This window comes from Nannospalax galili, unplaced genomic scaffold, assembly GCF_000622305.1.
Source record: "Nannospalax galili isolate Female #2095 unplaced genomic scaffold, S.galili_v1.0 scaffold279, whole genome shotgun sequence".
In the NCBI taxonomy this organism is placed as follows: domain Eukaryota; kingdom Metazoa; phylum Chordata; class Mammalia; order Rodentia; family Spalacidae; genus Nannospalax; species Nannospalax galili.
This window is the reverse complement of record NW_008343971.1, coordinates 3,327,166-3,342,806: the sequence shown is the minus strand read 5'-3', so window position 1 is coordinate 3,342,806 and position 15,641 is coordinate 3,327,166. Positions and strand designations below refer to the sequence as shown.

The 15,641-nt window shown below is 45.9% G+C and overlaps 1 pseudogene; it reads right to left on the bottom strand.

Moving 5' to 3' along the window:
- Positions 1-1,141: 1,141 nt before the first annotated feature.
- On the bottom strand, positions 1,142-15,263 carry LOC103739818 (annotated as a pseudogene).
- Between the last annotated feature and the right edge of the window lie 378 nt (positions 15,264-15,641).

Sequence of the window (15,641 nt, the reverse complement as noted above, 5' to 3'; positions counted from 1 at the left end):
GTAGTTAAGAGCATTGGCTGCTCTTGCAGAGGACCCAGGTTCAGTTTCCAGCACCCACATGGTGGCTAACAACTGTAACTCCAGTTCCAAGGGATCCCCTGTGGGCACTGTATGTATGTGGTGCACTTAGATTCAAGCAAGACACTCAAACACATAAAATACAAACAAAAAAATTTTTTAATCTGTATTCTAAGGGCTGGAGAGATGGCTCAGTGGTTAAGGGCACTGGCTGTTCTTGCAGAAGATACCAGTTTGAATTCCAGCACCCACATGGCAGCTAACAACCATCTCTAACTCCAGTTTCAAGGGATCTGACATCCTCTTCTGACCTCCGCAGACACTGCACAACACAGGTGCACTTACACACATGCAGGCATAACACTCATACACATAAAAATAAGAATAAATAAATAAATTTGTTAAAAATCTTCCTTCTGTTTAAAGATTTCATTTATTTATTTATTTATTTATTTATTTATTTATTTATTTATTTATTGTCCTTTTGAGACAGGGTCTCCCTACAGTCCCAGCTGGCCTGGAACTCACTGTGGAGACCAGGCTTGCCTGGAACTCACAGAGAACTGCCTGCCTCTGCCTCCCAAGTGCTGGAACTAAAGGCAGGCGCCACCACCCTTGGCCTCTTTATTTTTGTGGTTATGTGTGTGCCTGAGTGAGTCTATATGCACCACATGCATGCAGGAATCCTCAGAGCCCAGAAGAGAGCATTGGAACTGACAGTTATGTGCTACTATATGGGTGCTGAGAGCCAAACTTGGGTCCTTTGCAAGAGCAGTAAGTACTCTTAACCACTGAGCCATCTCTCTAGGCCCATAGTATTTAATTTTTGACACATGATATGTAGCCCAGGGTGGCCTGAACTCAGTACTATGTAGCTGAGGCTATCCTTGAACTTCTGAACCTTGGTTTTCCTAACGTCATGGTTAAGAGTCAAACGGATTTCAGATTCTACTATCTTCTGAATTAAAGTCAGTGCTCAAATTTTACACTGGGGGAGTTTGCCTATGTCTCCCCTGCTCTTCCCTTGACTGCTTTTTTTCTCTTACAGAGACCACTTCTATTGCTTGTCAGGGTGGCCAGGGCTGGAAGGACTGATGATCTGTCCTGGACAGTAAAAATGCCCTCAGCGGATGTGGGCCATGTCACCAAAAAAGGGTGTCTTCATGCAGCCAGTGCAGAGCTGGTCCATCCAGAGGGGCGCTTCATGCTGCAGGGGTGTGCGGCGTGGGTAGAAAGTGAAATCCATTCCGTAGTTGAGCAAACAGCTGAGGAGGCCACATAGAGGTCGGAGAAGCGCACAAGGCGCCTTGAGAAGTAGGTATGTGGAAGGCGGAAGATGCTCCCAAGCTGAGCAGTGAACCCGGCCTTAGTGATTCATCTTAGCTCTTTCATGACTTTCCGTCCTAAGTCTGCGTGCATTCTAGCAGCCCTGTGACCACCTGCTGCCAGGTCAGGGAGTGCATATACTGCTCCGTTGATGCGGATCTCCCGCTCCAACTCAGGGATGATGGCACCTGTGTGCCAGCCATGCCGCAGCATGAGATCCACTAGGTCGCTGTAGAGATGGTCGCCAAAGTAGAGAACTCTTGGCCCTCGCCACTCTGTCAGACGAAGGAAGTCAAACAGGTTTCCCTGCGGATAGATTTTGCCCTTTTCCAGGCGGGTGATACTGTCCCAATGGAGGGAACCCTTCTTATCGGCTTGTCTGCCTGAACAATCAAAGAGTTGGCGCCAATCAGAACCCGCATGCCTTTGTCCACAAAGCTGAAAGGACTGTTGGTGATGAGGAACAGCTGTTTCCCACGGGCTACCAGGCGGCTCAGGACTGCAAAAGTTTCATCCCCTTTCAGGACGTACTTCTCCATGTCTTGCTCAATCCACTGGTACACGAGACCCACGTGCACATTCCGGATGGCATCCCTCACGTCCTTGTAGAAGTGTGCTTGGTCAAATTCTAGGCCTGGCCCAGAAAATAGTCCACCACACAGGACAACAGTGCCATCTCTGGCAGTGAGAAGATGTCCATGAACTGCTTGATAGAAGGGCCCTTGCCATAGAAGCCACTCATCTGGTACAGTGGGATGTGCTGGGTGCCACCATATAGGTCAATCACCTCATCATCTGGCACAGTCTGGAGGCCCCTGTAGGTTGTCCCCAGTTGCACATAATGGAAGGCATCAATTTTCATCAGAAGGCTCTTCTGAATGTCATAGTGGAGGCCACTGATGGCAAAGCTGGGGTCATGGTCATACTTCCGAATTCCCTCGGCGTACTTGTAGTGCTCAATCAGAATGTCCCCGGCAGCACAGAAGCTCTCCGGGTGCAGTGCATCTGCGTACTGGGCCAGTGCGTAGTCACAGTCAAAGCCATAGACCTCAACAGCACGCAAGTTGATCTCGTTGTTGGCGTAGATGGCTGCTGGGTTCAGGAGGCTGCAGACCTCAGGGGGCAGAAAATCGCGCACCAGCCTCCACACGTCCTGGTAATGTGCCCACAAGTGCGCGCTGAGGTCCGAGCCGGCGGTGGGGCAGACGCGGAGCGAGGGGTGCTGGGGCGGTGGGCTCGGGACCCTGGCGGGCCGTAGGCCAGGACAGGAGAGTGAGGACCACACGGCCCGCCCGCCGTGGCCTCCGTACAGCAGCCAGCGCCAAGCTGCCGCACCCACACCCACCAAGCCCCCTGCGTGCCGCCCCGCCGCCCTCTGCCGGTCCGCTGGCCCACCGCCCTCCGACCCCCTTGTCTGGTTTTAACTGAGCACGTTCTATAGTTCCTTATTTCTCTCCTCTCTTAGCATAGCAGTTACACTTCTTTCAATTGTTTTGCTATTTGCTATGGAATGTTCAATATACATTTTACAGCGAATCTCGATTTTTCTCTCTTATTCTGTCTTTCATATCCATAAGCCACAATTACTCAATGTGTTGGTGATGTTATATAAAATAGAGTAACCTATTAAGTTAAGAATAAGAAGTATTTGGGGGAGCTGGAGAGGTGGCTCAGCAGTTAAGAACACTGACTGTTCTTGCAGAAGACCCAGGTTCCAATCCCAGCACCCACATGGCAGCTAACAACTGTCCCATAACTCCAGTTCCAGGGGGTCCGACAGCCTCTTCTGTCCTCCGCAGGCACTGCGAAACATGGGTGCACTTACCTACCTACATGCAGGCAATACATGCATATACATAAAAATAATAAATAAAATATACTTTTTTAAAAAAGGAGTATTTTAACCATTTTTCCTTCTCTTGTACTTTTCCTTCCTTTATTTAAATTCTGATTTCTGCCCTGAAAAAATTCTTTTCTTTGGAAATTTTTCCTTTTAATTTCTTGCAAGGAAGGTGTACTGGCCACAAGTCTCCTCACTAAGAAAATCCTATTTCTTCCTCACTTTTGAAGAATAATTTCAGAGGATAAAGAATTCTAGTGGGCCAGCAAGATGGCTCCATGTGTAGAGGTGCTTGCCACCAAGACTGATGACCTGAGTTTCATCCCTGGAGCTCACATGGTGGAAAGAGAGAACTAACTCCTGCAGGTTGTCCTCTGACCTCCATACATGTACTGTGAAGTGTGTGTGTGTGTGTGTGTGTGTGTGTGTGTGTACCTCACTATGTGCATGTGTGTACACCAAAGAAATGAATGTAAAAAAAAATAGGGAGGAGTGGCTGGAGAGATGGCTCAGTGGTTAAGAGCACTGACTGCAATGGTGTCAGCATGCACAAAACCCATGTAAACTTAAGCAGACAAAAACCCAGCATAGAACTGGGAAAATGGACAGCAGGCCCCAATCTTAGTCAAAGAATTATTGGTATCTGGTTACTGCTGAGTGAGGAAGAGCCAATCTTCTTAAAGGGAGAGCCTCTAGATAGGCTGACTAGACCTCAGGATGAACATGCACTGAGGGATGTTTGGGGACATTAAGTTGACATGATAGGCCTTAATACAAATGACAGCATGAATTCAAGTCGGGGGTGGGAGCTATGGGCAGGTGCCAGTGGGGAAGGGGGTATAAAGTTGATTAGGAAATTCTATATGAAATACACAAAAATTCAATGAAAAATCTGTAACTCCAGTTCCAGGGGAATCCAAAGGCCTCTTCTGACTTCCATGGGCATTGCATGACACAAGTGCACTTACCTACATGCAGGCAATACACTCATAAAATATTTTTTGAAGAATTCTAGTGTTTGTTTTTTCTTTCAATGATTTTAACACTTTTACTTCACTTTCATCTTGTTTGCTGTGATGGTTGGTTTTAATGTCAGTCAACTTGCCACAAATTAGACTCACCAGAGTAGGAAGCCTCAACTGAAGAATTGTCCTGATTGCCTTAACTGATATGGGAAGACTCACCTCAAATGTGGGTGGCACCTACTGGTAGTGGCCCACATAAAAAAGGGCATGGCAGAAGAAAATTATTTGCCTTTTGCTTATTTGGCCTTCCCTCTTGCCATCTGGTTGATTTATCGTGTTGCTCTTGCTGATTCCTTTGCCGATATTGGAACCAGTGTTTCCAGGCTTCTATCATTGGCTAAAGACCAGTGGCTCTTCAGATACCCTCCACGTTATTGCTGTTAGATTGGGACTGCTGAGGTACCCAGTCCCATGGACAGAGCAACTACTGGGTCCCAGCCCGTGTGAGACCGCCACTGTGGGATTACTCTGGTTGCTGAGACACCACCTAGCCTCAAGGACCCAGCAGCTACCAGGTTCTCAGCTTCTCAGTTGGGGAACCCCAACTGCTATACAAACTGGTACTGGGCGTGGTTCTGGAAAAACAGAATTGTAAGGATGAAATTCTTTAGTGGGCTTGGTGGTATCTGGAACAGGCTCTCCAACTCAATGAAACGTAGAGTTGCAAAGACCCCCCTGGTAGCACAGAGAGCACTGGGAGTCCACAGTTTGAACTACTTAAAGAACTCTGTGAGATAAATGCATTTGCTTCTCCTATTCATCTCTTGTGAGGAACAAGGCATTTAATGACTCTGTATATAAGACTTTTGACCATTTGTGGAAAAACAAGGCAAATAATGATGCTGGCTGGTTCCTTTTGGCATCTTTAGACAAATTAACAAAATTAAAAATTGAACTCAGTGACAAAATTGACCAGCTTCAGATGCTCATAAACAATCTAAAGGTTTCTAAGAGTGTCCTGAAAGAGAATCTTCTCTCCAGCAGTCGTAGAATTCAAGTGACAGAAATTCAAACCCAAGCCTTCATAAAATTAGCTGAGGGTAAATTTAATCCCAACCTCAAAGGTTATCAGCAGTTAAAGTGAGGACACTAATTGGAAAAGAATGGGATTCTGTGAATTGAGAAGGAGATAGTGTGGGAAGACCCTAAGGAGTTGGAGAGTATTGAATTCTCAGATTCTGGTGGCTCACTCAGCTTGAGGAAGTAGTCTCCCCACCCTTGCATTCCCACCCCCACCCCCTGCAGCATTTCTCTCTCTCCTTGCTTGAGAGAATGAATCCTTCATCCTCAGTAGAGCAGCAAATGGCTTTCCCTGAAGATGTCAGAGAAGACAATGCTGATATCCCTCAGGGACCACCTATCATTGAATCTAGACCTATTGCTAGAGGAAAAGCTGCAGGTCCCTAGAGGTGAGGTAGAAAGTGCAGTCCAGGAGAGTGTGGCCTACACCCCTAAAGGACGAGTTTTTACAATTCATTCAAGCAGACCTCTGGGGATTATGTGTGGGAATGGACTTTAAGGGTGTGGCAAATGGTGGAAGGAACATTAACACTGCATCAGGCTGAATTTCCCAATATGGGCAATTGGGTAGAGATTTTGGATTTAGTATTGAAGCTTGCACAGTTAAAAAAGGTACCAAGAGTTTGATCAGTTAGCTGAAGTATTTGTCAAAAGATGATCTACTGAGAAGGAGCTGGAGATGCCTGATATTCCTTAGCTTAGTGTTGATGAAGGGATTTTAAGGCTCGGGGAAATTGGAAAGCTCAAGTGGATTTGCTGTGTAAAACCTAATCCTCCACAATGGGAGGGCCCAGAAGACACGCCCTTCACTAGTACTATAAGGTGCAATATGGTGAGAGAGCACCAGCACATTTGGAGAGCTTTGTCTTTGCTTTTCTTGTGTCAGACCTTAGGGCACAAAACACTGCTGCTCAACTGGATGAATTAAGTGTGATGGGTTTAATTGGACCACAGAGTGCAGGGCCCAGGTGGTAGCACTGAATTGCCAAAGTCAAGGTGGTTGTAGTTCCTGTAATGAGCAGCACAGATAAGACAATGGCATGACTCACATGGGACCTTTGGTGCTAGCTAATCAATCATATTGTTTCCAAGGACCAAATACATAGAGAACCTACTAGGTTTTTGTTTAATCTGTATAAGTAAAAAACTGTAGAACAAATGAAAGAAAGGCTATTTTGGATTGTAGATCAGGGAATCATGGACCATCAGCCAATTTCCAGACTTGAGCCAATTTACATATCCAAAACCTCTGGAATGGTCCAGGTTCCTTGAAGAAGGCCAATGTTGCAATACCAAGAGTTTTACCATTATCCTTTCTCCCATCCTTCCCCAGAGGGACCTACAGCCTATTGCTATGGTAACTGTACACTGGAGAACAACCAGACTTTGGGGGAATATTGGATTCTGGTTCTGAATTGTCATTGATTCTGGGAGACCCCACAAAGCATTGTGGACTGCCAGTGGGTCCCCAAACTCATCCTGTGTGTGGTTATTTTTCCTAGAATGTATAATTGGGATAGATATACTTAGAAGTTGGCAGAGTCCCCACACTGGTTCCCTGACCTAAAGAATGATTATGATTGGAAAGTCTAAATGGAAACCATTGGAGATACCTCTACCAGGGAAAATAGTGACCCCCAAGACAATATCACATCCCGGAGGAATTACAGAAATTAGTGCTACCAAGGACTTGAAAGATGCAGGAGTGGTGGCTCCAACTACATCTCCCTTTAGCTCTCCTATTTGGCCTGTGAAAAAAGACATATGGATCATGGAAGATGACAGTTGATTATTGCAACTCAATCAAGTTGTGCTCCTATTACAGCTGCTGTGTCAGATGTGGTTTCTTTACTTGAGCAGATTAGCACATCTCCTGGTACCTGGTATGCAGCTATTAATTTAGCAAATGTTTTTTTCTGTATAACTGTCCATAAGAATCACTGGAAGCAATTTGTTTTCAGTTTTACACTTCTATCTCAAGAGTATATTAATCCTCTATCCCTATGTCATAACTTAGTTCAAAAAGACCTTGGATGTCGATCTCTTCCACATGCATTACTCTGGTCCACTATATGATGGCATTATGTCGATTGGACCAAGTAAATGGGAGGTAGCAACCACTTTGGACTTGTTGATAAAGCATATGCCCATCAGAGGCTGGAAAATTCTACCAAAATTCAAGGACCTTCTACCTCAGTGAAATTTCTAGGAGTCCAGTGATGTGGGGAATGTACATGTACATAGATATAGGTCCAAGGCAAAAGATAAGTTGTTGCACCTGCCCTACCCCAAGAAAGAAGTACAGTGTTTAGTGGAACTATCTGGACTTTGGAGGCAGCACATGCCTCACCTACATGTGTTACTCCAGCTCATATACCAAGTGACTCAGAAGGCTTCTTCTATTGAGTGGGAGACTGGAACAGGAGACGGTTCTTCAACAAGTCCAGGCTGCTCTGCCATTTGGGTCATACAGTCCATCAGACTCGACACTGGAAGTGTAAATGGCAGATAGGGAAGCTGTTTGCCAAAGGCCACAGATGATCATAGCAGAGGCCTTTGGGATTTTGGAGTAAAGGTCTCCCATCTTCTGCAGACAACTATTCTCCCTTTGAGAGACAGCTCTTGACCTGCTACTAGGCATTTCATAATGGGCCACCAAGTTGCTATGGGACCTGAGCTGCCTATTATGAGCTGGATATTATCTGACCCATCAAGCCATAAAGTTGGACAGTAGCAATCCACTCATCAAATGGAATGGTATATACCTGATCAGACCTGAGCCCATCCTGAGGGTACAAGCAAATTACACGAAGAACTTGCTCAAATCCCTGTGGCTCCTACTTCTGTTATAAAGCCTTCTAGCCCCAAGCACCTACCTATGGCCGTATGACTGAGGAAGACAAGAGTAGGAGGGCCTGGGTTACAGATGGTTCTGCAGACTATGCAAGCACCAGCCAGAAGTGGACAGCTGCAGCATTACAGCCCTTTTCTGGGACAACCATGAAGGACACTGGTGAAGGAAAATCTTCCCAGTGGGCAGAACTTTGGGCAGTGCACATGGTTATACATTTTGATTGGAAGGAGCATGATTAGAAAATTGGTGAGAAAAACATTTGAGGAAGGAGTATGTGGATAGATCTCTCCGTGGACAAATGACATGAAGATATTTGTGTTACATGTCAATGTATATCAAAATATTATTTCAGCATAGGAGGAGTCTAGTAATCAAGTAGATATGATGACCCATTTTGTGGAAAGTCAGTCTCTTTCTCCATCCATCTCTGTCATCATTTCCCAAGACTGACATGGCTATGGCTGCTGCTAAATGACAAACCAGTCAGCAGCAGAGACCAACACTGAGCTCCTGGTATGGCACTATTCCCCAGGGTTGGTGGCAGGTTGATTACATTGGACCACTTCCATCTTGGAGGAGACAGCATTTTGTCCTTATGGAATAACACTTATTCTGGTTATGGATTTGCCTTTCCTGCACATAAAGCTTCTGCCAAAACTACCATCCAGGAACTTACAGAACACCTTATCCACCATCACAGTAGTCCATACAGCAGCACTTCTGATGAAGGATTCCACTTCACAGCCAAGAAAGTGCAGCAGTGGGCTTATGCTCATAGAATTCACTGGTTTTCCCATGTCCCCACCCTTCTGAAGCTACTGAAATAGAGAGAACAATAGAAGGACTTTTTAAAGTGCCAGTCGTGTGGTAGTAGCCTAAAGGGTTGGGGCAGGCTTCTCCAAATGCCTGTATATGCTCTGAATCAGCATTTCAATATATAATACTGTTTCTCCTATAACCAGGACTCACAGGTCCAGGAATAAACAAGTAGAAATGGGAATGGTGCCTCTCACTATCACCCCTTGTGACCCACTAGGAAAATTTTTGCTTGCTATTCCAATGACCTGTACTCCTCAGGCCTAGACATTTTGGTTCCAGAGGAAGGAATGCTTCTATCAGAGGGCACAACAAACATTCCATTGAACTGGAAGCTAAGACTCCCTCTTGGTCACTTTGGGTTTCTGATGCCTTTGAGTCAATTGGCTAGAAAGGAGTAACAGTGTTAGGAGGGATGATTAATCCAGACTACCCGGTGGTTGGGGGCAGGGAGGCTGAACTGCTTCTCCAGTGGAAGCAAGGAAGAACAAGTCTGGAGTGCAGGAGAACCCTTAGAGTGTATCTTGGTGTTTCCACATCCTGTGATTAAAGTGTAGGGGAAACTGCAACAACACAGTTCAGGCAGGGTAATAAATGGCTCAGACCCTTCAGAAATGAAGATCGCCCCTCCAGGTGAAGAATGCTTCCTGCTGAAGTGCTTGCTGAAGTGTAAGAGAAGAAGGTAGTTATAAATACCATCTAAGGCCACATGACCAGTTGTGGAAGTAGGATTATAACTGACACAAATGTTTTTTTCCTATTGTTAAGAATGCTTGTGAGAGACTGGAGAGATGGCTCAGCAGTTACAAACACTGGTTGTTCTTGCAGAAGACCCGGGTTCGAATACCAGCACCCACATAGCAGCTAACAACTGTCCTTAACTCCAGTTCCAGGGGATCCAACAGCCTCTTCTGACTTCCAAGGACATTACACAACGTGGGTGTACTATGTTACATACATGCAGGCAATACACACATACACATAAAATAAAAATAAAAAATAAAATATAAAAAAGAATGCTTGTGAATATATTAAGTAGATATTTATGTTTTCTTCCCTCTATTTCTTTATCATGTAATGTAACATCAATTGAGATATTAGCGGCTAAGTGTTGTAAATGTATATTATCATGTTTAAGTTATGGGACATTAAAAGACTAGGCATTCCTCAAGGGACTTTGCTCCCCAAGCTCTGTAGAGCCCAGATTACATCCCAAGCTCCAGATGTTAGACATTGGAGCTGCAAGGTTTGGTGTTTTCTCTGCTGAATTTTATTTTGTTTTGGTGAGATGCCTAACCTTGGTTGTTAACTTGACTGGATCTGAAATCGACTAAAATACAAGCCGCTGGGTACTCCTGCAAAGGATCTTATTGATCAGATTATCTGAAGTCAGAAGACCCACCCTAAATGTAAGCAGTACCTTTTGGTGGTAGCCCAGATAAGAGGACATGGAAGAAGGAAACTTTTGATTTTTTGCTTGCTTGTCTTCACTCTTGCTGGTAAGCTTATCTGTCTTGTTGATGTATGTGACATTCCTTTGCCAACATTAGAACCAACCTTTACAGGTTACAATATTGAATGAAGACTAGGACTCCAAGAATCCTTCAGGCCTTCAGCACCAGATTGGAATTGCTGAGACATCCAGCCATCTGGACCAAGTAACTACTGGGTTCTTGGCCTCTCTAGTATGAGACAGTCACTGTGGGACTACTCCAGCTGCTGAGACCCCTACCCAGTCTCAAGAACCCAACAACTACCAGGTTCTCAGCCTCTCAGGTGTGATTCAACTATTGGAATAACATCAAAGTAAGCTGATTAATGAATTCTTTTACTAGGTCTTCATTCTTCCACTTCTGTCCTATATAGAGAACCCTGACTGACTGATACACCTGGTTTCTGGTGAGAAGTCTGATGTAATTCTTATGTATTTCTTCTGGAGATAAGGTGTTTCTGCTGTACTCCTTGACCGCTATCTGACCTCTAGCTTTTTTCAAGACTTTCTGTTTGTCTTAGGTTTTCTGTAATTTGCATATGATAGGCCTAGGGATAGAATTGCAGCTGGTGTTGCTGCTGCTGCTGCTGCTGCTGATGATGATGATGATGATGATGATGATGATTCTACTTAATGTCACCTGAGCTTCCTGGATCTATGATTTTGTGTCTGTCAATTTTTTGAGAATTTTCAATCATAATTACCATTATTAGCTCAAATATTTCTGTTGTTCTCTTTTTTGCTCCATTGATGTAGTTTACACGTTTTGTAACTGTACTACAATTCCCAGGTATCCTGTTTCTTTTTTAAACCCTCATTCATTTTTCTCTCTGCGTTTCATTTTAGGAAGTTTTTACTGATACATATTCACATTCACTGATTCTTTCCTTAGCCATGTCAAGTTCATCGATGAGCCCATCAAAAACAGTCTTCATTTATGTTCTGGTGTTTTAAACTTCTGTCTTTTCTTTTTGACTCTGTATTAGCATTTCCAACCCTCTACTTATATTTCTCCTTTGTCTTATATGTGTTTTCCCATTGTACTCCTGATTAATTTCAGGAGTCAACTTGAATGGGTCACAAGATGCTTACATTATCCTGGGACTTGGTAGAGTGCCTGTCCAGCATGCACAATGCCCTGAGTTCAATCCTTAACACTACATAAATTGGGCACAATGCACATACCTGAAATCTCAGCACTCAGGAGGTGGAGGCAGGAAGACCAGAAATTTGGCTACATTGTAAGTTCAAGATCATTCTTGGCTACATGAGACCCTGTCTCAAAACAAAACATTATTTCTGTGTATTTCTACATGAGTTCAGCATTTGGAGCAGTAAGGTAGATTGCCTCTCCAGTGTGCCATCTAATAGGCTAAGGCCCTGAATAGAACAAAGAAGAAGGCATCCACCCCCTTTTCTTGCCTCGGTGCTTGACATAGCCATCTTTTCTATCTTCTGTTTGTGGGCATTATCTGCACCCTGGTAATGAAGCCCTCAGACTTGGACTGAATTCATCCCTGGCTTTCTGGGTCTTCAGTTTGCAGACAGCAGATGGTAGGGCTTAGCCTTCATAACTGAATGAGCCAATTCCTCAGAATAAATAAATATTACTGGTTCTTTTCCTCTGGAGGACCATGACTACAAAAGATCCTTTCTCATATTAATCTTAGTTTTATTTAAATACCCTGTCTGGTAATTCCAAAAATCTGTGACAAATCTGTGTCTGGCTCAGATGCTTACTTTGTCTCCACACTATTGTTCCCGCAAGTCTTGTAAACTCTGTTGAAAACCAGCCATGATGTGTAAGTTTATGGTTCCAGCAGCTTCTGCTCCTGTTTTGAGCTGATGCCCTGGTTTGTCTATCTCTCCAAAGTTGGAGGTGGTGGAGTGCCCTGAGAACACACTTTTTTTTTTTTAAATCTATGTAAACTAGTTGGGGTTTTTTGTTGGTTGGTTGGTTGGTTTGCTCAGCCTTTTTTCTTGTTATAAGATGGGAGTGATGACTTTTTTGATTTTGTTTGTTTGTTTGTTTGGTCAAAGTCTCATGTAGCCCAGGCTGGTCTCAAAGTAGCTATGTAGCCAAAGATGATTTTGAACTCCTGATCTTCCGGCTTCTACCCCCCAAATGCTGTGATTATAGCCACACACCACCAAGCGTGGTTTTATGTGGTGCTAGGGATCTAACTGAGAGCTTTGTGCACGCTAGGCAAGCACATACTAATGGAGCTATATCCCCAGCTTAAGGATCATGACTTCAAGCTCTTTCCATATCAGATCTGAAGTAGGAAATACCCCTAAATCTGCTATTTTAGACCTAGGAAAAAGAGTGGAATTATTAGTATTAGAGTCCAGGTCTGCAGCGACCCTCCCCCAGTCACTGTCACAAGACAGGCCCTGGGGGCCTCTCAAAAACAGGAGTTGAGTCAGTTTCAACATAGTCTGGTCCCCACAGATAAGTTTAGAAGATAAATAGACCCCCCCTTAATCTCATGACCTAAAAAAAGAAACATTTTCCTGCCTTCCAAATTCCCTACCCCCACCGCCCTATAAAAAACCTCCAGCTAGCAGCCTGAAAACTGGTCTTTCCTCAATCCCAGAGTTGAGAGCCACCCCTGGCCACTTCCCAATAAACTTTGCTTTTGCTGGAGTCCTTCTGAACAGTGATTCCTTCCCGATTTACCTATTGTATAGTGCCAAAACCCGGGACGCTGCCATTGGGAGGTTGCCCGTGAAGGATTCCACCGGACCCAGCCACTGCTACTGGCCCCCCATGCACACCACTGATTCGGCTTTGAGGTACATCCTCTCTTCTCTCTCTCTCTCCTCCCTTCTCAACCTCTCTGTTGTCTTACTTTTGGCTTGACTCGGAGGTCACTCCTGGACCAAACTCAAGGCCACTAGGCAGCACTGGTCTCCGCGACCGTTGAGTGTCAGGCACGTTTACTGTGTCTGCCTAAGTCCACCTGAGGGGTAGACCTGCTGCTCCGTCGCTCTCAAATCCTTTCTCTTAGTGTCTTCCAGTCCCGGTGACTAGTTCTCCTAAAGGAGCACAGACCTCTCCCAGCCTGCTGAAAGGTTTTTCAGCTGCCTGTTGTGACCAGGGGTCCCAGAGACCTTAGCAGCCTGCCACCTATGCAAGGGGGTGCAGGTCTCTTGTCTTGAGGTCATATTAGTGTTCTGTGTAAACCTTTTGAACTTTGGCTCCATAGATCAGAGTCTCTCTCTCTCTTCCTTCTTCTACTTAGACTCTCTGGAACTCCAAGAGAAGGCCAACCCCACAAAGGCTTGACCTGAGGCATGTCCAAAGGCTGATCCTAAGAATAGGTAAAATGGGAGAAGGAGGACTCTGGAAGTTTCCACTCTCCTCCTTTTCTTCTCTCTCTCGCTCTCTCTCTCCTCTCTCTCGCTCTCTCCTCTCTCTTGCTCTCTCTCCTCTCTCTCCTCTCTTTCCTCTCTCTCCTCTCTCTCCTCTCTCTCCCTCTCTCCTCTCTCTCTCTCCTCTCTCGCTCTCTCTCTCTCTGCTACCCACGCCTCTCCTTTACTTTAGTTTTCTTGCGCTCTGTAATTCGGAGATCTCTTTTCCACGCTCTTCTTCCGCGCCCCCACCCTTCTCAAACTCCTCTTCCCTCAGCTTCCACTTGGTCTCTCTCTCTCTCTCTCTCTGCACCCACATGGTGGCTAACAACCATCTGTAATTCCAGGGGAATCGATGCCCTCTTTTGAACTCCACCAGGCTCTCTCTCTCTGTCTCTCTGTCTCTCTCCCTCTCCCTCTCCCTCTCCCTCTCCCTCTCCTCTCACCCTCTACACCCCGTGTTCAATCTCTTACTCCATCACCTGGCCGTGCCACACTCTCCCTCTGGGGCTTTCTGTTTGAGTCCTGTGTCAGAAAGCTCCTTCCTTCTCTGGTTATGGGACGCCGTTTCCAGGGATGAGAATACACTTACCTTCCTGTCCAGGGCAGGAGCTCTCTCTTTTTCCTCCCTGGTGATTGCAAGACGCTGCCTCCAGGGATAGGGAACACGTTTCAGGCCTTCGTCAGTAAGGGACACCTTTCTTGATGATCGGTCCCACACCCTCTCGCCTGGTACAACCTGTGGCCTCTGTCTCTGATCCTCTACCTCCCTCCTGCCCTTCTTTTCCTTGTGTCTCTCGCTTTTCTGCCTGGAATCCTAACCACCATCTCAGACTCCACTCCTCACGGTGAGAAGATCCTCATCGTCTCCTTCTACCTACTTGCTCAGTTCCTCCTCTGTTCGCTCATCACTGTCCACCTCTTCTGCCACTATGGGAACCTCTCAGTCTAAACCCAAAGATCTCACACCTCTTGCTTGCCTTCTCAAGTCCCTAAAGCAATTAGGGCTTTCAGACACAATCAGGACAAAATGCTTAAAGTTTCTGTGCACCACTGCCTGGCCACAATACAAGCTAGACAATGACTCTGTTTGGCTGGATGCAGGAACCTTAGACTTCAACATTTTAAGAGATTTGGATAGTTTCTGCCAGTGTAGCGGCAAAAAGTCAGGGCTCCCCTATGGCCAAGCCTTCTTTGATCTTCAAGCTGACCCCTCCCTCTACACTTCTTGTTTCCCACATCAAGTCCTCCTCGCCAAAACTATTCCACATGATCTCAACCTGTCTATCCCTACCCCCCTGGAGCCCTCTGCTCCCCCTCCATACTCCTCTACTTCAGCCTTTGATCCCAACCTAAGGGACGAATGTCCCCCAGTTAGGACCCAACCTCAACCTCCTCCCCTTCAACCTGATGCACAGCTGGCTCCTCCTCCTGCTCAACCTTCACTACATCCCCCTTTGCCTCCACTCCCTGAACCCGACCCAGCTCACCCCACTTTTCCGCCTCAAACCCCCTCATCCTGGTCTTCCCCTTCTCTGCCCTGCTGCCCCAAGCCATACACTCCTTCCCTCGCTGACAGCTCTAGCCCTGCTCGAACACAGTCCAGCCTCAAAGTTTCTCTCTCTCAAGCAGCTTCTCGACAAACACCCTCTGCTCTCCCCTATTTCACCCTCTACTACCAAGAATCCATTTATCTCTCCTACATCCACTCCTACTCCCACCTCAACCTCAGGGCCTGCCTCCTGCCCTCCCATCCGCCCTGGTGGACAGGACACCCCTCCTAGTTCTTCGACTCTCCAGGCTTCCCTGGCCTCCCCCTTTTGTCCCCCTCCACCCCCTGTGTCTTGCCATACCTGGTCCTGTGCCCAGCCTCAGCCCTCTGCCTCTCAGAATATC